Genomic DNA, 23,566 nt, shown 5'->3' with positions numbered 1-23,566 from the left:
CCTCAAACTTGAAGGAACTCATGGAAGAGAATGGCCTCTTTCTGCCTCTGAATGCTGCTGTGAGGAGCAGATGATTTCTGGAGTTTTGAGCTACCATCGCCGGAGCATGAAGGCATGAGGCTGAAAGCAAGACGATATGTCAGGGATGGCAGAGTGGAAAGACATCAGGCACCCCGGTGATGCCATAAGGCCCCTGAATTAACCAATTCCAGAGCTTGCCTACTTGGGTCTTTTTATTTATGACATTACAACTCCCTTGAATTTTAGTTGCAACTAAAAGTATCCCACCTGATGAACAGATGGTTAATTAACATCCTTAAAACATAAAAGTTAATGAGAAAAAGATGCCTATTTCAAGATTTTTTTAAATTAAGCAAAAGAACAGATAATTCTCAAATGAAGAAAAACAGTAAACATTTGCGAAAGCATTCAAATTTACTCATAACTAAGCAAGTGCCAATAAAAATAACCAGACCCTCTTATTGGCCTCTAAATGGACAAAATCCTTTTTTAAAAATGATGCTATCTAATATCATTGGTGGCTTAGATAAATGTACACTTTCTATTGGAAAGGTGAATAGACACAACCTTTCTGAAGGACAATTTAGTCATGTGTATTATAGAGAAGATTTCTGCTGACTGGGTCAGAGATTTGAACATTCCAGGCAGCACCCTTCTCCTCTGATAGCTATTTAAATTCACTATTTGCTGGGGAACTAGAAGCTGTCTTGGAACTATCCAGAACTATGTATCTGTGTGAAGTTCAGATGTGTCTAGTAAATTTAGATGGGGTCATCTCAAATTAAGTTCCAGGAGGAAATATGGTATCCTTGAAGGAAATCTTCCTTGGGGAAGAAGAGGCAGGTAGACTCATCAGGCTACGGGGTCTCCAAATGGAGACACAGTGGTGCCAAGCCCACTGGCAAGTACACGAGCACTTGGATCTGCCTAGCTCCGGCCAGCTGGGATGTTCTAGGGAGGGAAAAAAAGGTGCACTTGAAACCAGAGATGCATTAGTATAAAGGCCATCACACCTCACAGACCAAGAATCTGAGTCATGGGAACCTCTGAAGTGCAGAATGGAGAGGAGAGAGCTGGCACCAGCGGCCAGGGCAGCGTGGAGCAGCTCAGCGGCAGCTCAGGTGCACTTCAGCAGGAAGGGCACCTGGGTGTCCTGAGGGACCACCAACCAATGTGGGGCACCTCTGGGAGCTCCCTGGCATGCTAGAGAGGAAAAGGGAACTAGAAAGGGAGTTTAAGTAGCCTTCCAGGTTGCCCAGCGGCCAAGCCCTGTTTCACTTCTTCTCTCTGATTCTCTCTCTCTCTCACTCTCTCCCTCTTTCTCTTTTACTCTTTCTCTTACTCTTTCTCCTCAGGTCAAAAGAGGGGCACTCAGCCGGGCACAGTGGCTCATGCCTGTAATCCCAGTACTTTAGGGGGCCAAGGAGGGCGGATCACTTGAAGCAAGGATTTGGAGACCAGCCTGGCCAACATGACGAAATCCTATCTCTACAAAAAATACAAAACAAAAGAAAAAAATAGCCAGATGTGGTGGCACATGCCTGTCATCTCAGCTACTTGGGAGGCTGAGGCATGAGAATCGCTGGAACCCAGGAGATGGAGCCTGCAGTGAGCCAAGATTGCACCACTGCACTCCAGCCTGGGCAACAGAGCAAGACCCTGTCTCAAAAAATAAAAATTAAAAAAGAGGGGCACTCAAGCTAGTAAAAGCTGTAGCAACCTAATTAGGCAAAAGGAGTAGAGCTGGTGGGACCAAGAGGAAGCAGATAAGCTACAAGCCTGCCTTTCTTCATGGTCCAGGACACAGAGCCCTACTGCACAAATAACTTACAATGTTCTCACACCAAGCTATCACCAGACACCTTCAAGTTAGCTCCCTGCAACCTTGGCATTATCAGTACTGCGCAAAGCCCTCTTCAGCATACAGCATAAACACCATCCCATAAAATCTCCAGCAAGCGGCTGGGCACAGTGACTCACGCCTGTAATCCCAACACTTTGGGTGGCAGAGGTGGGCGGATCATGAGGTCAGGAGATGGAGACCATCCTGGCTAATACGGTGAAACCCCGTCTCTACTAAAAATATAAAAAATTAGCCGGGCGTGGTGGCAGGTTCCTGTAGTCCCAGCTACTCAGGAGGCTGAGGCAGGAGAATGGCGTGAACCTGGGAGGCGGAGTTTGCAGTGAGATCATGCCACTGCACTCCAGCCTGGGCGACAGCAAGACTCCATCTCAAAAAAAAAAAAAAAAATCTCCAGCAAGCCTTTGTTTCTTTGCAGTCTGCTTCTCTCATGCAGGCTGTCCACTGCCCCCTTTCAAACATATTTTCCTGCTTTCTCTAATAACTGTAACTTTCTTTACCTATACCTGTCTTGGTAAATTCTTTTACCCCCACACCACCAGCCCGGTTACCCATTGCACACTGCCTCCCCACCCCTCCCACCGCCCGCCTGCAACAAAAGCCACATGTTCGGCCGAGACTTTATTGTGTCCACATGCTGCAAAGATGTGAGTGACATTCACCACATCAGAAGACCGAAATCTCTTCATAGTATTTGACTCAGTAATTCTGCTTCTAGAAACTTAGCCTAAGAAAATAATCAAGATTCACTCAAAGTCTTTGAACAGAATATTCATCATAGTACTTTCATAATAGCAAAGTACTGAACAACCACAATGTTCAAGAATGGGGGAAGGACTAAGCAATTTATGGTATCCTCATTAAAAATTATGTTTCTGAAAAAGTACTTAACAATGTGGAAATGTTCACAATTAACTAAGGAAAAACTAATACAAGAACAAACTCAAAGCATGTTCCAATCTTTGTTTTGTTTTGTTAAATATAGAAGAAAGATTGGAAGTTTATGCACCCTGATTTTTCATACTAATTAATTCTAGATGCAAGATTTTACTTTTTATTACGTTGGTGGGGGGGTTGTTTTTTATTTTTTATGTTTAGCAATTTTTTATCACGAATGTGACTTTTTTTAAGCAATGACAAGTTTTTATAAAGTTATAAGAACTCTATGCTAATGAATTTGAAAACTATTCAAAATCTGATATTTCAAAGCCTATAATTTTAAGAGAAAGAAGAAGAATAGAGCAGAGAGTGGTGGAGGTCATGTCCAGAGGGAGAACAGATTTGCCACCATGTTCTCCTCTGTTAATCAATCTGCAAGACAATACCTAAGATGATTGCATTCTGAAGCAGGCTATTTTAAAGCTATATCTCTTTGTAAGAACTTGGTACATTTCTCTATGATTTAAAAGAGATGATTAGTTCCATGCTAAATGGCTTCATTTGTTGCAAAATTTTCCTCTGAATGGGGATATTCAGTTTTAATGTAAAACTGAAACATTATTTCTCTTCTTTCATTTGCCTGCATTCATGTAAATAGGGGATTTAAGTATATATTTTTTCACTTAATGGATTTAAAACAAAATCTTTAAAAAAAACTTTCAAACTAAATTAATTTAAAAATGTATTTACCCTCCATTTTTTACATTCAGTCCTGTCACAGAAGAACAACTAAAACATTTAGGTACAATTTCAGGGCGGTGTAGAGGAACGCAGCTGCCTGAACTCTGCAGTGAGCCTTCGGACCCATCCAAAATCCCGGATCAACTGGGGAGTGGGCCTGGCAACCTCTGTGGGGTGGCAGCCCAGAGGGCAGCGGCTGAGTGCTGCAAAAGTGCCCTGTTCCTCCCCTCCCTTCCCGAGACTGCCTTCCACTGAGCTAAGCCTATGTTTCTCCAGCAGAGAATAATTAAAGCACGCCAACCTTGGAGCTTGCAAACATCCTTCTGGAGTAAGATGTTCCAGTTCAAAAGGCTTCTCCATTCCCTTCTCTTTCCTGGACATCAGGACCCAGTATGGGTTCCTGATGGCCTTAAGGAGCCATGCCCTCTTGGAACCAGAAGCCTGTTGAAAAACATGAGGAATTTGGGGGCAAACCAACAGTTTCTCTGAGACCTTGCACTGAATTCTCACTGTTCTATCTCTTGTCTCAGGCCACATATATTGCCTCCCCATTTCCTCTTTCCCTACTATCTTACTAACATCCTCCTCCTCCTGCTTTCTTCTGGCCTTCCATGGTGCCCCATGGCCAAGCCCTGTTTCATGTTTCCTCTCTCACAATCACATTCTCTCTCTCCCCTCATCTCCTTTCACACAGGGACACACAGCACACACGTACACATGTACACCAGTGTTTTTGAAAGAATTCTTAGATTTCATGCTATCCAATAAAAATGATGTCTTTCAAACTACTTGATGATCTCAGTGGTTGCCTTCCAGTTCTGCTTCTCTTTAAGCTTAGAGTTCCCGTTTTTCAAATATTAGTGGAATGCCCTCAGGGTAATAGTTATGCCGCTGATCAAGAACACAGGGGTACACACAGGGATTCCCAGAATCTCTTCAATACCTCCGAGCAGCACCCCCACCCAGGTGTAAGGGCTGGGACCTCTGCTGTAGGCCAGGATGATGTCATGTCATCCTGTCTCAACTCTGTACAAAGCCAAGCAGAGCGCCAAAGACTCCAGATGCCCAAGGGCTATAGGCTATTATGTGGTGGCGATTTGATCAACTTCAGAGAGTGCTCAAGGCTAATCTCATGATTCCATTACAAGCTCAGTTCCTCCAGGCCCCAGGAGCTGATGTTTATCTGTATTGCTCTCATCATTCTTTTGGTTCAGTAGCAATTCCCTCATAGGAACTCCATAAATTGGGAAAGAGGATTGCATGACCAAAGCCCCAGGTGGTTGTCACCTCTGTGACTTATCAGACTGCCTCCTCTCACGTACCTGAACCCCCTCCCACAGTCCAGCTCCCTCCTGGCCTCAAACTCTGCTTTGAGCCCTACTTTTCCAGCTGTGCTTCTGACTCTGCATTCTTCATGCCAGCCCCCTCTCCTTAATGGCTGCATCAGGCTCCCAAAACCCCAATCTGTGGGCTTCCTGGTTGTGCTGCAAATGGGTTCAGTGCCCAGAATGTCAGCTTGGCTGCCACCTGACTTCAAGTGTCATCTATGGCCTCAGGTGCTACCCCCAGGCCAAACGCAGTGAATTAGAACTCAGGGATTGTGAGGGCCTCTGCAATCAGACATCTCCCCTCAGGTAAGAAAATCAAGAGGCTGGGTTAGTTTGTACAACCCCTCCCTCCCTCCACCCCTCACCTTTCCTTTACCCATCCCCGCTCCCCGTCAGTCTCCCCCATTTCCAGCTCACTTGATGGGATGGGCTGGAAATCAGCAGCAGAAGAGAGCAACTCTGGAATCAGAAACATCTGGATTCCAATTCCAGCATTTGCTACTCACAAGCAATACAATGTGAGACAGGTGATAAGCCCCTCTCCACCTTACTGGTCTCATCGAAGAAATGGAAATAACGGCCTCTGTGTCACAAGGTTATCAGGAGGACTGAAGGTAATGCATATAAATATGATGTCTGGCACAGAGTAGAACATCAAAAACCAGTCACCATTATTTGTGTGTGTGTGTGTGTTTTGTGCATATTTTGTTTTGTTTTGTTTTGTTTTGAGACAGAGTCTTGCTCTGTCACCCAGGCTGGAGTGCAGTGGTGCGATCAAGGCTCACTGCAACCTCTACTTCCCAGATTCAAGCAATTCTCCTGCCTCAGCCTCCTGAGTACCCGGGATTACAGGTGCCTGCCACCAGGCCTGGCTAATTTTTGTATTTTAGTAGAGACGGGGTTTCACCATGTTGGCCAGGCTGGTCTCGAATTCCTGACCTCATGTGATCCAGCCGTCCCGGCCTCCCAAAGTGCTGGGATTACAGGCATGAGCCACTGTGCCCGGTCACCACTATTATTCATTCTCAGCATGTATTCTCCTGTCTTTTCTAGAAGTTCTGGAGACTCTAGTCACATGCCCACTTGCCAGTCAGATGCAAGAAACTGGTAACAACCACAGCACATTCCTGAATGTTATTGTAAGACCTTTAAATTTTGGGTCAGTTTCCCAGACAAACTCAGGCTTTAGGCCTGCCTGCAACCTATTTCTGCAATTTCTCAATTTGGGCTTTGGCCTATCCTGTAATCCCTCTGATGCCTGCCTTTAACAACATGCACTCACATAAAAAAATTAAAAGATACTCTGTGCTCATGGGCTGGAGGAATTCATATTGTTAAAATGACAATACTATCCAAAGCACTTTACAGATTCAATGCAATCCTTATCAGAATACCAATCACATTCTCCACAGAAATAGAAAAAAAATTCTCAAATGTATATGGAACCACAAAAAAACTCAAATAGCTAAAGTAATCCTGAGCAAAAAGAGCAAAGCTGGAGGTATCACACTTACCTGACTTCAAAATTTACTACAAAGACATAGTAACCAAAACAGTGTGGTACTGGCATAAAAACAGACACATAGACCGATGGAACAGAATAGAGACCTCTGATATAAATCCATGAATTTACAACCAACTCATCTTTGACAAAGATGCAAAAACATACAATGGGGTGAAGACAGCCTTTTCAAGAAAGAGTGCTAGAAAAACTAGACAGCTATGTACACAAGAATGAAAGTAGACCCTGAATCTCTCACCATACACAAAAAAATCAGATCAAAATGAATTAAAGACTTGAATCTAAGACCTGACATCATGAAACTGCTAGAAGAAAACATTGGGGAAATGCTCCAGGACATTGGTCTTGGCAATTTTTTTTTTTTTGTATACGACTTCGAAAGCACAGGCGACCAAAGCAAAAATATAGAACTGGGTTTATATCAAGCTAAAAAGTTTCTTCTGCAAATGAACAATCAAGACATTGAAGGGACAACACATAGAAAGGAAGAAAATATTGGAAAACCATCCGTTTGACAAGTGATTAATAACCAGAATAGATAAGGAGCTCAAACAACTTAATAGCAACCACAACAACAAAAAATCTAATTAAAAAATGGGCAAAAGATGTGAATATTTCTCAACAGTGACATACAAATGGCCTACAGCTCTATGAAAAAAAAGTTCAACATCACTAATCATGGAGAAGTGCAAATCAAAACCAATTTGCAATATCCTCTCATCCCAGTTAAAAGGACTTGTATGAAAAAGACAAGCAATAGCAGATGCTGGCAAGAATGTGGAGAAAGGGAAACTCTCATACACTGCTAATGGGAATGTAAATTAGCACAGCCACTATGGAGAACAGTATGGAGATTCCTCAAAAAACTAAAATTAGAACTACCATATGATCCAGCAACTCCACTACTGAGGTAGTTGTCCAAAAGAAAAGAATCCATATATCAAAGAGATATCTGCCTACCATGTTTATTGTAGTACTATTCACAATTGTCAAATATGGAATCAGGCTGGGTGTGGTGGCTCATGCCTGTAATCCCAGCACTTTGGGAGGCTGAGGCGGGCGGATCACTTGAGGTAAGTTCAAAACCATCCTGGCCAACGTGGTGAAACCCCATCTCTACTAAAAATACAAAAATTAGCTGGGCGTGGTGGTGGATGCCTGTAATCCCAGCTACTCATGAGGCTGAGGCAGGAGAATCCTTTAAGCCTGGGAGGCGGAGGTTGCAGTCAGTGGAGGTTACACCACTGCTCTCCAGCCTGGGCGACAGAGGGAAACTGGGTCTCAAAGAAACAAACAAACAAAAAGACAGGGCAGGGTGGTTCATGCCTGTATCCCAGTACTTTGGGAGGCTGAGGCAGGTGGATCACGAACTCAGGAGTTAAAGACCAGCCTGGCCAAGATGGTGAAACCCCATCTCTACTAAAAATACAAAAATTAGCCAGGTATAGTGGTCAGGGTGCTTGTAATCCCAGCTACTTGGGAGGCTAAGGCAGAGAATTGCTTGAGCCCGGGAGACAGAGGTTGCAGTCAGCTGAGATCACGCCACTGCACTCCAGCCTGGGTGATAAAGCGAGATTCTGTCTCAAAAAAAAAAAAAAAAAAGTGTGTAGCACCTCCCTCCTCTCTCTTCCTCCTGCTCCAGCCACGGAAGACATGCTTGCTTCCCCTTTGCCTTCCACCGTGATTGTCAGGTTCCTGTGCCCTCCCCAGCCATGCTTCTTGTACAGCCTGTGGAAGTGTGAGCCAATTAAACCTCTTTTATTTATAACTTACCCAGTCTCAGGTATTTCTTTATAGCAGTGCAAGAACAGAGCAATACAGATGGTAAATTATATATGCATATTTTGTCTCAATTAAAAAAATAAATTAAAAAAACAATACACTTATCCCATGGCATGCTGAAGCTGGTTTGTGCTGGCTAACAAGACCTGGTTGTTAATTTTTAAGAATTTTGCTCGTCAGTTGAAATCAGCCATGACAGAAGTATTCCCACCATAGAAATCGGCAACCCCACCACAAATAGGTTGGTGCAAAAGTAACTGCAGTTTTTGCCATTAAAAAGTAATGTGAAAAACCACACTTACTTTTGCATCAGCCTAATTTATTAGCTCACCACGGATTTATTAGCTAATTTATTAGCTCACCACCATACCCACCACTTCCTTTTTTTTTTTTTGAGACGGAGTCTCGCTCTGTCACCCAGGCTGGAGTACAGTGGCGCGATCTCGACTCACTGCAAGCTCCGCCTCCTGAGTTCACGCCATTCTCCTGCCTCAGCCTCCCAAGTAGCTGGGACTACAGGCGCCTGCCTCCACGCCCGTCTAAATTTTTTTGTGTTTTTAGTAGAGATGGGGTTTCACCCACCACTTCCTTGTAAACTTGATTTTTCTGAGTCCCACTCCCTGTACCATGTTCCGCCCACCTGCCCATCATCCATGACTAAGACCTCATCCTGGTGAGTCCTCCCCCAGGACTCTGGTCTCCAAGTGATTGTTCCCTGGTGTAGCATGGACAGCACCCCAGATCTAACACCATCCAAGAAAATAACACAAACCCTGGACATCCCGAGGGAACTCAGTGCTTTGTTTACTATCCAATTCCCACATATCGGAGACAGCTCCTGTCAAAATAAAGTCAATAGACCATTTCACACATTAATTATCTCAGACTGCAAACCCAATGGGAAGACTTGAGAGGTTCTGTTATCAAATAAACAACCCCTGTCAATGTTCCATATAGAAGATTCTGAAAAGATGTGAGCCTAATTGACAATCTCCCAGTTATATTTTAATTGAGATGATGCCGTGTGGCAGAATGAATTCCAACCACAACTTTCCATTGGCTTCTGTGTGACCTTTCCCCCCATTTCTTGACAGATTCATCTTGCTGAACATCTTGTGGAAAATGTAAAAAACTTCGCTTTTTCTCCATCATGCTGAAGTTTGAATCTCATGAATTTATTTTCCTTAAAATAACAGTTGCTGCATATTCTGATCACTTCTTGCTTCAATTATATTTGTACTGAAACTTCCTCTTCTAAATAGCTTTGTGCATTTTCTCTCTCCTTCCTGTCCTTCTCCGTAGTCTTAGCTCATTAGTGGAAGATTATCGCTTTGATCTTTATGTTGACCAGAGTCAGATAGATAGACACCAAAGGAATCAGGGATCCCTTCCATGGCTATAAATTCAGAGTATGTTTTTTTAAAAACCATCTTTAATGCTTTTAAACAAAGGCAGGTAGTTTAAGAAGGCCTCTGTTAAGACAGTCACAAATTTAAGACAATTTGGGACACTCTTGTCCATCTATACATTAATTCAGTTCACCCACATTTATGCAGCCTGTTGTGAACTAAGTCCTCTGACAGGCTCTGAGGCTCTTAGGGCCCCTCCTCTTCACTGTCTATCTAGTAGAGGAGATAAGCAAATAAACACAACTGGATCTGATGTGTGCTATAATATAGGTATGACCAAACTACAGAGACAGAAAGGAGTAAAGAGGGAGTTACTAAGTCAGTTGGGCAGTGTATCAGTTTCTTATTGCTACTGTAATAAACTGCCACTAGCTTAGTGGCTTGAAACAACACTAATTTATTCTTCTACAATTCCGGAGATTAGAAGTCCAAACTGAGTCTTATGGAGCTAAAATAAAAGTGTTGAGACCCAGGGACAGTGGTTCATGCCTATAGTCCCAGCTACATGGGAGGCCGAGGTAGGAGGATCCCTTGAGCCCAGAAATTTGAGGCCAGCCTGGGAAATATAGGGAGACCCCATCAAATAAAAAAGAACTGACAGGGCTAATTCCTTCTGAGGATTCCGGGGGAGTATCCATTCCTTTGCCTCCTCTAGAGGCTGCCTGTGTTGCTGGCCTTGCCCGTGACCTCGTCACTCCAATTTGTGACTCCATCATCACATTCCCTTCCTTCCTCCAGTCTCCTGCCTCATCTTATAAGTAGCCTGTAATGACATTGAACCCACCCAGATAATCCAGAATCATCACCCCATCTCAAGATCTTTGACTTACTCATATCTTCAAAGTCCCTTTTACCAGGTAAGGTAACACATTCACGGGTTCTATGAATTCAGACTTCAGCATTCAGCCTACCACTGCAGGATGGAGGAGGGGAGTTCCATGAAACTTCTTCCCATGTGAGAAAGGATAGTAGAGCCATCTGCTGTGTCCTGGCTAGTTCTTGCCACTCTGCATCTTGCAGACCTGACCTGCCACAGGTGCCCACCCCCCCACCTGTTGCTGCCACACTGCTTCTCTCTTTCCCTTGGGAGGTGGCTTCTGCCTCCAGCTCCTTTACAGCCAGGGGGAGCCTGTTAGGCTGGAGCTGCTGAATGGTCCCCTCCAAAAATTGTCTAGAAGTCTATCTTAGAGGTGGGCCACAAACTACCACCTTTCTCAGGTAACGCAACTGAAGTACAAAGAATTTCTCAATTTTACATTGCAAAATAATGGGTAATTATCCATTATAAATAGGTACCTGTTATTAGCACTTGTTATGTGTAATGAATTGCACTATGGGGTTTATAAGAATTATTTCATTTAATTCTCAACAATAATCTCTATGGCAGACACAATCTTTATTCCCTTGTTCATGATAAGGGAGTGGAGGCTTAGTAAGTTTAATCAATTTCTCCAATGCCATTTAGCAAGCAAGAACAGTAGCTCAGACGTAAAACCAGCTTTATCTGGTTCTAAAGCACTTATTCTAACCACAACTCTATTCTAATGCCCAAGTCAGCTGAGGTCAGAGCTATTCAATAGATGGCTAGAGGCAGTCACGTGGAAAAGATAAGAACATGTGTCCTGGACCTTGGCCACATATAAACTTGTAAAATTGGGTCAATTACTTAATTTTAAAGTGCCTCAGTTTCTCATCTGTAAGTTGGAGATAAATATAATACCTATCTGATAGGGTTATAATGAGGATTATATGAGATAATATATATAAATATTATGTTCCTAACACACAGTAAATAATCAATAAATGTTAGCTATTTTACTGTTATTTAACTGAATTAGAGTTGTTACGTTGTTGAAAATAGAGAATAGGTAGCCACGCCTTCGTGAGGACTGGAGTAGGAAAAGCTATTATTTGACATGGAAACTTCCAGTGAGATGGGTGATGAACAGCTTGGTGCATGATTTAGGTTTGAATAAATGTTCGCTCTGCCATAAAGACTATGTGAGGATAATCAGCATGGGAAAAGGACCTTTGCCTGTCTGTTATTAAATGTCGTCTCTCAGTTCTAAATTCTCCTTCCTCAATCTGTTTAGTGATCCTGGGGCCAGAACTTGGCAAACTCCCTCTTTCCTTTGCCAGCTGCCTCCCTGTTTCCCTCTTAAGCAACCAGTAGCAGGCACAGGAAGAGGTTTAGAAGGTGGGAGCGGAACAACGGACCTGATGCCATTCTTGTCAGCAGCACCCAAGGAACAGCCCCCAATCCTGGCACCTGCACGTAGGTTCCAGTGACAGGTGGCTCTGATTTCCAGCTGCTTTTCACTGTCCTGGAACCTGGTTCACAGTGCTATCCTGGAAGGCACATGCGTAGCAGCCCCTTCTCTAAGTCCCAGTTCCAGGGGTTCCTCCTCCAAGCTCTGGGGGTGCCAGCAGCAGTTAGACAGGGTCCTCTCCCTGGAGATCTGTCATTCATGTGAAGCCTCCATCCAAGCTTTTGGTTTCCAATAAACCCAAACTCTCCCCTTCATTATCCCAGTCCTAGAGGTTCCAGTGGCCTCCTCCAGTGAGTATCTCTGTGTTCATTCATTAACACTTTTGTTTTTCCTGTCTTTCAACAGCTGTTTAATCAATTGCCTATAGTAAATTATCTCTGTTAAAGTAACTAGCATGGATGCTGTTTCCTGACTAGACCCTGAATAATACACACACTTATGTACAAACACTGTACATGGACATTGACATTTGTGTACACACACAAACATTTCTATGTGCATTACGTATGAATATTCATAGCACTTTCCTCGGTGTGTTTCAGCCCTGCATCTGCTCTGCTGGCCCTCAGTAATGCTCTGTCCTTTCCAGATGCTAAAATGTGTCAGAAAGAACAATACTACAGAGTTCTAGATGCAATATATTTCCCCTTGTATAAATATAAGTATCTGTTTCATGCTTCTATACAGTCAAAAACTTACAGGCCAACTCTTTTTCACATTAGACATTTGTGGTGGTAACATTTGTTAACGACTTACTGGCTCAAAGGGGACATTTTAATTAGATGATATAAAAATTCCCTCTTGAAACTTTCACTGCTTCCTTCATTTATTCAACATAAGTAATTTTCCACTCAGCGCCAGACACTCTTCTGGATGTTTCAGGTAAAAAAACAAACAAACAAACATAGAAACAAAAACAAGACAGACAAAGGCAAAGCCCTTGTGGTGAGAATGACAGGGGGATCAGGGATGGGGAATGGTTTATATGCACAGACCCACGACAGAATCTGTCAGCCTGTGTGGGAAGGCTCTGGAGCCCAGCCATCTGGGTTCAAATACTGCCTCCACTACTTACCACCAAATGACCTTGGAAAAGTTCCTAAACTTTTCTATGCTTCCTGTTTCCTCTTGTTACAAAATAAAGATTCAAAGGATTACTAAGAAGGTTAAGAAGAAAATAAACAGTCCTCGGCACAGTATAGGCACTTGGTAAGTACTGGTCCTTTTTACCATCATCATTAGAAATGTGCTCAGAGGTCTCATTTGCCCTGTATTAGTCTTCTCATACTGCTATAAAGATACTACCAGAGACTGGGTAATTTATAAAGAAAGGAGGTTTAATTGACTCATAGTTCTGCATGGCTGTGCAGGCCTCAGGAAACTTACAGTCATGACAGAAGGCAAAGGAGAAGCAAGTACCTTCTTCACAAGGCAGCAAGAGAGAGTGTGAGCAAGAATGAGAAAGTGCCACACTTTAAAACCATCAGCTGTCATGAGAACTCACTCACTATCCAATCACCTCCCTCCTGGTTCCTGGTTCCAGGAGCTGGTTTTTTGAAAAGATCAACAAAATTGATAGACTGCTAGCAAGACTAATAAAGAAGAAAAGAGAGAAGAAACAAATAGACGCAATAAAAAATGGTAAAGGGGATATCACCACTGATCCCACAGAAATACAAACTACCATCAGAGAATACTATAAACACCTCTATGCAAATAAACTAGAAAATCTAGAAGAAATGGATAAATTCCTCGACACATACACCCTCCCAAGACTAAACCAGGAAGAAGCTGAATCTCTGAATAGACCAATAACAGGCTCTGAAATTGAGGCAATAATTAACAGCTTACCAACCAAAAAAAGTCCAGGACCAGATGGATTCACAGCCGAATTCTACCAGAGGTACAAGGAGGAGCTGGTACCATTCCTTCTGAAACTATTCCAATCAATAGAAAAAGAGGGAATCCTCCCTAACTCATTTTATGAGGCCAGCATCATCCTGATACCAAAGCCGGGCAGAGACACAACCAAAAAAGAGAATTTTAGACCAATATCCTTGATGAACATTGATGCAAAAATCCTCAATAAAATACTGGCAAACCGAATCCAGCAGCACATCAAAAAGCTTATCCACCATGATCAAGTGGGCTTCATCCCTGGGATGCAAGGCTGGTTCAACATACAAAAATCAATAAACGTAATCCAGCATATAAACAGAACCAAACACAAAAACCACATAATTATCTCAATAGATGCAGAAAAGGCCTTTGACAAAATTCAACAACCCTTCATGCTAAAAACTCTCCATAAATTAGGTATTGATGAGACGTATCTCAAAATAATAAGAGCTATCTATGACAAACCCACAGCCAGTATCCTACTGAATGGACAAAAACTGGAGGCATTCCCTTTGAAAACTGGGACAAGACAGGGATGCCCTCTCTCACCACTCCTATTCAACATAGTGTTGGAAGTTCTGGCCAGGACAATCAGGCAGGAGAAGGAAATAAAGGTCATTCAATTAGGAAAAGAGGAAGTCAAATTGTCCCTGTTTGCAGATGACATGATTGTACATCTAGAAAACCCCATCGTCTCAGCCCAAAATCTCCTTAAGCTGATAAGCAACTTCAGCTAAGTCTCAGGATACAAAATCAATGTGCAAAAATCACAAGCATTCTTGTACACCAATAACAGACAAACAGAGAGCCAAATCATGAGTGAACTCGCATTCACAATTGCTTCAAAGAGAATAAAATACCTAGGAATCCAACTTACAAGGGAAGTGAAGGACCTCTTCAAGGAGAACTACAAACCACTGCTCAATGAAATAAAAGAGGATACAAACAAATGGAAGAACTTTCCATGCTCATGGGTAGGAAGAATCAATATTGTGAAAATGGCCATACTGCCCAAGGTAATTTATAGATTCAATGCCATCCCCATCAAGCTACCAACGACTTTCTTCACAGAATTGGAAAAAACTACTTTAAAGTTCATACGGAACCAAAAAAGAGCCTGCATTGCCAAGTCAATCCTAAGCCAAAAGAACAAAGCTGGAGGCATCACGCTACCTGACTTCAAACTATACTACAAGGCTACAGTAACCAAAACAGCATGGTACTGGTACCAAAACAGAGATATAGACCAATGGAACAGAACAGAGCCCTCAGAAATAACGTCGCATATCTACAACTATCTGTTCTTTGACAAACCTGACAAAAACAAGCAATGGGGAAAGGATTCCCTATTTAATAAATGGTGCTGGGAAAACTGGCTAGCCATATGTAGAAAGCTGAAATTGGATCCCGTACTTACACCTTATACAAAAATTAATTCAAGATGGATTAAAGACTTACATGTTAGACCTAAAACCATAAAAACCCTAGAAGAAAACCTAGGCATTACCACTCAGGACATAGGCATGGGCAAGGACTTCATGTCTAAAACACCAAAAGCAATGGCAACAAAAGACAAAATTGACAAATGAGATCTAATTAAACTAAAGAGCTTCTGCACAGCAAAAGAAACTACCATCAGAGTGAACAGGCAACCTACAGAATGGGAGAAAATTTTCGCAACCTACTCATCTGACAAAGGGCTAATATCCAGAATCTACAATGAACTCAAACAAATTTACAAGAAAAAAACAAACAGCCCCATCAAAAAGTGGGCAAAGGACATGAACAGACACTTCTCAAAAGAAGACATTTATGCAGCCAAAAAACACATGAAAAAATGCTCATCATCACTGACCATCAGAGAAATGCAAGTCAAAACCACAAGGAGATACCATCTCACACCAGTTAGAATGGCAATTATTAAAAAGTTAGGAAACAACAGGTGCTGGAGAGGATGTAGAGACATAGGAACAGTTTTACACTGTTGGTGGGACTGTAAACTAGTTCAACCATTGTGGAAGTCAGTGTGGCGATTCCTCAGGGATCTAGAACTAGAAATACCATTTGACCCAGCCATCCCATTACTGGGTATATACCCAAAGGATTATAAATCATGCTGCTATAAAGACACATGCACACATATGTTTATTGCGGCACTATTCACAATAGCAAAGACTTGGAACCAACCCAAATGTCCAACAACAATAGACTGAATTAAGAAAATGTGGCACACATACACCATGGAATACTATGCAGCCATAAAAAATGATGAGTTCATGTCCTTTGTAGGGACACGGATGAAGCTGGAAACCATCATTCTCAGCAAACTATCGCAAGGACAAAAAACCAAACACCGCATGTTCTCACTCATAGGTGGGAATTGAACAATGAGAACACATGGACACAGGAAGAGGAATATCACACACTGGGGACTGTTGTGGGGTGGGGGGAGGGGGGAGGGATAGCATTAGGAGACATACCTGATGCTAAATGACGAGTTACTGGGTGCAGCACACCAACATGGTACATGTATACATATGTAAAAAACCTGCACATTGTGCACATGTACCCTAAAACTTAAAGTATAATAATAATAAAATTAAAAACAACAACAACAACAAAAAACAAAAATAAATAAATTAAGGTGGGAGCACAGAGGCGAAAGGAGGTTGAATTCGGTGTATGTTCTGAAGGTAAATCTAAAAAGATCTGCTGATGGATTTGCCTGAGAGGATTCAAAGGTGAAACCTAGTCCCATTTCGTGCAGTGGAGAAGACTAAGAGGAGCACTTTGGGCTAAGGCAAGCAGCAAAGGTAGGGTTCAGGTAGGGTACATGGCAAGTGAGATGCGAATTAGACATTCAAGCAGAAATGTTGAGGGCAGGTGGATACACACATCTGCTGCTAACTTCTGCCCCTCTCTGCCTCCCTTCCGCCATTATAGGGTTATTTGTCAGAATTAGACAGTGACCTAAATAGAGGCATTAAGTCACCATTTGTTGATTTGGTGTGAATTTAGTTAATGCACCCTACAGCAGTTTGCTTGGAGAATAAGAATTTTTATGGTGCCTCGGAGCTTCCACCTAGCCCTGGAGAGAGGTCAGGGTGTTCAGAAAGAGCACAAAAATAGGAGGCAAAGTGGCACTGGAAATGATTTTCTTCCATGTAGTAGGGCTGACCCTGTGTATGTAACCTGTGCTGCCTTCGAATTTCACATAAGACTTATGAATCACACTGAGAGCCTCCTTCGGGTCATTTACTTCCTTCCATCAATTACTAGCTAGGCTAGACACAGTCTGAATTTAAACCAAATCATGATCACTTTTTCCACCCGCCACCCATTGAAATCCTCATCAATATGGTTATCAGTAACTGCTGGAGTCTCCATCCTTCCTTCCAGGGAGGGAGACAAAAAAACAAAACAAAACAAAACAAAACTCCCATGTCTTGAAAATAACCTTTCTAATTACCTTTCTTCTCTCTCCTGATGAGCCTGGCAGCATCATAAACCCCGTGCCTGTATCTCAGAAGCAGTCTCTGCAGAGCAAGAGACAGGCAGTAGCTCTCCTCCTCACCAGCCTCGCACCCCAGCTTGCTGCTAAGCAGCGTTCTTTATCATCTTAATTGCAACTTGCATGCCCACCTTTCTGCTCCAGGAGCTCTGAGTATTAATCACCTCCAAGTCACTTCAGGTAATGCTGACTGCTTTATCTTTTGTTCTGTCACCAACATGGGGATACAGGAGGGTGTAGGCAGGCAAATGGCTTCCTCCTCAATTCCAATCTTCCTGAAATCCTCGCCACTCACCGCGCTGGTGAAAACCTTCTGGCCCTTTCCTCTGGGGAGCCATTCCTCACTCTAGTGAGTTTCCTCCAAGGCCACATTCATCAATGTCCATTGTAAAATTACCAACCATTTGATGTTTTGTTAACCCTTTGCAAGCACATTGTACAGAGGCAAATGAGAGAGCATAATAAAGAGCAGTTGCTTTCAAAGCACCCGCAGCATCAGCATCCCCTGGACCAGATTCTTGGCCGGGCCATGGTGGCTCATGCCTTTAGTCCCAGTACTTTGGTAGCCGTAGGAGGGAGGATCACTTGAGACCAGGAGTTCGAGACCAGCCTGGGCAACATAAGGAGATCCACTCACTATTAAAAAAATTTAATTAGCCAGGCATGGTAGTGCACCCCAGTAGTCCCAGCTACTCAGGAGGCTGAGTTGGGAGGATTGCTTGAGCCCAAGAGTTTAAGGTTGCAGTGAGCCGTGATCACACCACTGCACTCCAGCCTGGACAACAGAGCAAGACCCCATCTCAAAAAAAGAAAAAGGAGGAAAGAAATGCAGATTCTCAGGCCCCACCCAGACTAACTGAATAATCAGAATCTCTGCGGGGAGGGCCCAGCAATCTCTGGTTTCTCAAGTTCTCCAGGTGCTTCTGATGCATGCTTAAATTTGAGAGCAACTGAAAAAGCACTCTGGTTGGGAAACAGGAGTGCTAACTACACCAGTGATGAACAAACTGTGTGCCTTTGGTTGGGCTGTCCACCTTGCAGCACTTAGTTTCCACACTCAAAAATGAGCAGATATGACTTGATCATCTCTACAGCCCCTTCCAGACTCAAAATTTTAAGAAGGTATGTGGGGGAGGGGGAAGGGACCACAGTATGAGATGATGATGATGATTAGTGTTTCCTGAATGCTCCTTTGGAGTCTGGTACTACGCCAGGCATTCTTGTTACCTATGAGATGCACATATCTTGAAGGTGGACAAGTATCAAATTGTTCTGGTCCCCCTGTGACACTGGGCTCAGGCTTTTCTGCCACACCCTCTTTGGTGGAGTTGGGTGCACCCTCCAGGCTATGCCACCTCCCGAGTGCATTGCCCTCCCTACACTGAGCCCTGGATGTTACAACTTTCCACCCTTGTCCTCGTCTCTCCCACTGTGAGCTCTTGGAGGAAAGGGGATATGTTTGTATTTCAGCATCCAGCCAAATGTCTGGCACTTAGTATGTGAGTGACTCAAAGATAAATCAATGTTTATATCAATAATTTTCACTCTGCTCAGAAATCCCATAGGCATTGTCAGGGTTATGTCCTTGGAGCCTCTCCAATTCTTACCTCCTCCTCTCTAGGCAACTCAACCACCCTTGATTTGTTTTTATGCTTCTTCCTCACGAAACTCCAGGCTGTGGCCTTTCATATCACGCGAGCCACATTCCTCAGCAGGGTCTACACTCTGCATCTCTTAGTGGGCTCTGTCTTTGCCTCATCAGAGCAAGAATTAATAGTTATTTCCCTTTAAAAAGATGTATTTTTAAAATGTCCTCTAACAGGTACATTTTGCTCGTTGTTTTAACGTGTGATATGCAGCATCTAAGTGGACAGTAGAATAAAGCTGCTTTCAGCAAGATGCTCCTGTATTTCCCCTCCTCCAACAGCGCCAGCTCTCCTTTCTCACTGAGCCTGCAGTAAATCGGTGGAAAGTTCAGCCTTAGGTCTTCTTGATGAGTTGATGTTAGCATTTCCATTAGCCATCGATAAAACAAATATTCAGTGCGTGAAGGCTTTATTACCATGCTAAGGCTAGGCTCACAGACCAAGCATTGCAGTGAACAATGAGGGCTATGGATATGCCTAGAAATTGGGCCCATACCCTGCTCACACTCACTCATATGTTTTTAGGAACTTTGCTTAAGATGCTGCTGTAGGCAGAATTTTTTTTTTTTTTTTTTTTTTTGAGACAGAGTTTCGCTCTTGTCGCCCAGGCTGGAGTGCAATGGCATGGTCTTGGCTCACGCAACCTCTGCCTCCCGGGTTCAAGCGATTCTCCTGCCTCAACCTCCCAAGTAACTGGGCTTACTGGCACCCACCACTATGCCCGGCTAATTTTTGTATTTTTAGTAGAGACGGGGTTAGAATTTTAAGATGGTGCCCAAGATTGTCCCGTCCCCTGGTATATACCCCCTTTCTCCCAGTTATTTAATCAAACATGAATCTAGGTGCAGCTGTGATGAGATTTTGTCACTGTAACCAAAGTCCCAAATCAGTTGACCTCAAGAAAGGGAGATCACCGTCGGTGGGCCTCACCAAATCAAGTGAACTGTTAAGAGCCAGGACTATTCTTAGCAAGAGAGATTGAATCGTGAAAAAACATTCCCCATTTCTGCCGTTGAAGATGGAGGAGGTCACAGGCAAGGAACGCAGATGGCCATCGGCTGATGGCCAACCAGGAAACGGGACCCCAGTCCTACAACTATAAGGAACTGAATTGTGCCAACAACACAAATGAGCTTTGGAAGTGGATTCTTTTTCAGTCATGCCTTCTAACAAGACCAGTATCTGGTCAACACCTCAATTTCAGCCTTGCAAAATTCTGAATAGAGAACCCAGACATGCTGCACCCAACCTTTTGACCTCAGAACAGTGAGTTCATAAGCAGGTGTTGTTTTAAGCTGCTAAATGTGTGATAATTTGTTAGGCAGCAATAAGAAACAAATGCAGATGCTAATAGGTAACGTCCCCCCACCTTCATCCTGAAAGGTAAGTCTTCCTTTCACATATATATGCCTCATATACTCCACCCTTTCCCTTGCCCCTGCTGCCATTCTTAACTTTGCTAGAGAAGGTTCCAGAAACATAACAGCACCCTCTCCCCGCTATAAAAGAAGGCAGACACAGGTGCCTCGAGCGGAAAAAGGCACCCTGTTCTGTGACAGGCTGCATCGTGCCTTCTTTCCCCACCCTGCCCCTGAGCATGGCTGTCATGCGCTTTTTGCAAACAATGCATTATTTCTATGTGCCCCATCATCCAGAACATAACCTCTCACCCTCACTCCAAAGTTGTTCTGTACTCCATGCCCTGAAATATTGCAGATGGTGCCAACTGCTTTGTGCCTTCCATAACCCTTGGGCTGTCTGCTTTGTTTTATTGGCTGTAATCGATGGCCTGGCCTTGCTACACCACAAAATCAAGACAGGCCCTATTCTTCAAATTCCTCCACGCATACGCCCGATGCAAAGGGAGAGTCATTTATGATCTCTCCTGCTAGACTCTCTGTAAATTACCAGGCTTTTGAGTTTATAGGTTAAATACTCAGCAGGAATATTCAGCTTAAGGCTGAGGAATTTCCCTGTGGGGGTGATGACTGGGAAAGTGAGGGCAGTGCTTTTTGTTTTTTGCCTAGGCAGTTAACGTTGAACGTTATACATCATCACGAATCGTTGGAGGCAGCTCTCCCATGGTACTCATTAGCTTATTAAAATGAACACAACTGTTCTGGCTGATCTAAATTATAGAATGATGACAAAAATAACAATAATAAACCTTATAGCCATTTAATCCTTTTTTTCTGTAATAGTTTGGCTTGCCCTCTCACCTGAGTCTGTGGGGTAGGAATAAGAACTTGCAATTAAAAGTTACAAATAAAGAATCTCATTCTCTCTGTTCACATGGCTCTCACCTGAGACACTCTGCCCTGGTACCTGAGGGCAGGAAAGGATGAGAGGTCACCCCTGTCCACCCCAGCTCAGCAACTGGCCTCTTTTACCTTCATTTGAGAGGCAACGTAGCCTCATGGGTGATTCCGAAAGTTTACTGCCCATTGGAATCGGCTGGGAATCTTTAAACAATACTGATGCCCACTCCCACCGTGGCCATTCCAATTTAATTGACCCTGGGTAGAACCTGGGTATGGAGAGGTTTCAGAGCTCTCCAAGTGATTCCACCTTGCAGGCAAGTCTGGGAAACCACTGGCTTAGTGGCTAAGACAAGCTACATATCAAGACTATCACGTACACATGGACAACCTTGAGCAAGTCACTTGTTCTTTCTATACCTCAGTTTCCTCATCTGTTAAATGGAGATAGTAATGGCACCCACCTCATAGGTATTATTAAATGAAATAATGATGCCAATTGTTTACCTCAGTGCCTAGGACATTGTAAGAATTATGTGTTAATTATTGATATTCTAATTATTATCATTATTATTATTCTCGTAGCCTCTTTAGAGGTCATGGAGCCAAAGAATCTTATGTTGACAAGGACAAGAGGGGCCATCTACATTCAGGAGTTCCTTTTCAAAAGTCCCCAGCAGGTGACTGTCCAGTTCTGGCGCACCAGCGCTTTCCCTGCCAAGTTGATATTTAGGTGATCTGAAGGCACAGTTTGGAAAAATTTGGGGTTCAAACTAGACAAAGTGGGTATCCTCAGGAAAGCTTCATTCATTAAGCACTTATTGAACATGTACTCTATGCCAAATACTGTGCTGGGAATACTAAGTAGAAAGGCATAAACTCAGGCCAAGCACAGTGGCTCACACCTGTAACCCCAATACTTTGGGAGGCCAAGGCAGGCAGATCACCTGACATCAGGAATTTGAGACCAGTCTGGCCAACACAGCGAAACCTGTCTCTACTAAAAATACAAAAATTAGCCAAGCGTGGTGATGCACACCTCTAATCCCAGCTACTCGGGAGGCTGAACCAGAAGAATTGCTTGAACCCAGGAGGCAGAGGTTGCAGTGAGCCATGATCATGCCATTGCACTCTAGCCTGAGTCACAGAGTGAGACTCCATCTCAAAAAAAAAAAAAAAAAAAAGGCATAAACTCACAGTTCACGGAGTACACATTGCCTGCTCTCAGACACTGTACAGGCAGTTAATGCTGAGAAGCCTCATCAATCAATTTGTAAAATGATTCTCCTGCTGGGGTCTTTGGGATACTTGGAATCCCTCAGGGCAGTGGTGGCCCCACTCATTAGTCATCCAGGCCCCCACCTCCCTAGGCACCACTGCCTTTGGCTCAGTTTCTTCCCATTGCTTTCCCTGCCATGTTCCTTGCCTTTCTTTGTCCTCAGATCAACTGTGCCATTCAAATATTTCAACATTACTTCTCTGCCTACTGGGGGATACAATTTCCATACAACTTGTTAACCATGGCCACATCTTAGTCCATTTTGTGCTGCTGTAACAGAATACCACAGACTAGGTAATTGTCTAGTTACCTAGACAAAAAAGAACAGAAATTCACTTCCCAAAATTCTGGAAGATGAAAAGTCCAAGATACAGGTGCTAGCAGGTTCGGTTGTCTGGTGAGAGCTGCCTCCTCTGGAGAGGACAAATGCTGTGTCCTCTTGTGGCAGAAGTCAGACGAGCAAGAGACTGAATGCTGTGTGAAGCCTCTTTTATAAGGACCTTAATCCCATTTGCAAGGGAAGAGTCCTCATGGCCTAATCACCTCTTAAAGTATCCACCTCTTAATACATTGGCAACATCTGAATTTTGGAGGGACCATATTCAAACCATAACACCACATAATACATACCTGCTCTTTCAAAATAACTTTTACAAATGCCTATCTAGGGCCTTACACCCTTATAAATCAATAATCAACATTAGAGGGCAGTTTAATGTCATTCTAGCATCGTATTTTTCTGTTCCCCTTTCCAGAAAAACTCCCAAAGCAGTTGTCTATACTTGTGTCTCCACTTACTTCCTCATATTCTCTTCTAAAATAACTATAATCAACTTCCATTCCTATCACACCACTGAAATCACACTCATCAGTGCTACTAGTGGGCCCCTGCAATACTGGGGGGCCTTACAATGCATCCTGACACTGACCACCCAGAGTTAGCCCGGATGCCCCACAAGTTAAGGGCTCAGTCCTTCATAAGACTGCCCTCCCTTCTAACACTAGGCACAAGTTTGGGGGTCTCCAGGCCATCTGCCCTTCTGACAAACTGGCTACAAATTCAGAGATTCCCATGACCCTCAGGTTTGATAATTCACTAGAACAATTCACAGATTTCCACCAAGTGCTATATTTATAGCTATGGTTTTATTATCAAGGAC

This window comes from Pan troglodytes, chromosome 5 (assembly GCF_028858775.2).
Source record: "Pan troglodytes isolate AG18354 chromosome 5, NHGRI_mPanTro3-v2.0_pri, whole genome shotgun sequence".
Classification (NCBI taxonomy): Eukaryota; Metazoa; Chordata; class Mammalia; order Primates; family Hominidae; genus Pan; species Pan troglodytes.
The sequence above is the reverse complement of the archived record's forward strand: the minus strand, read 5'-3'. Positions refer to the sequence as shown.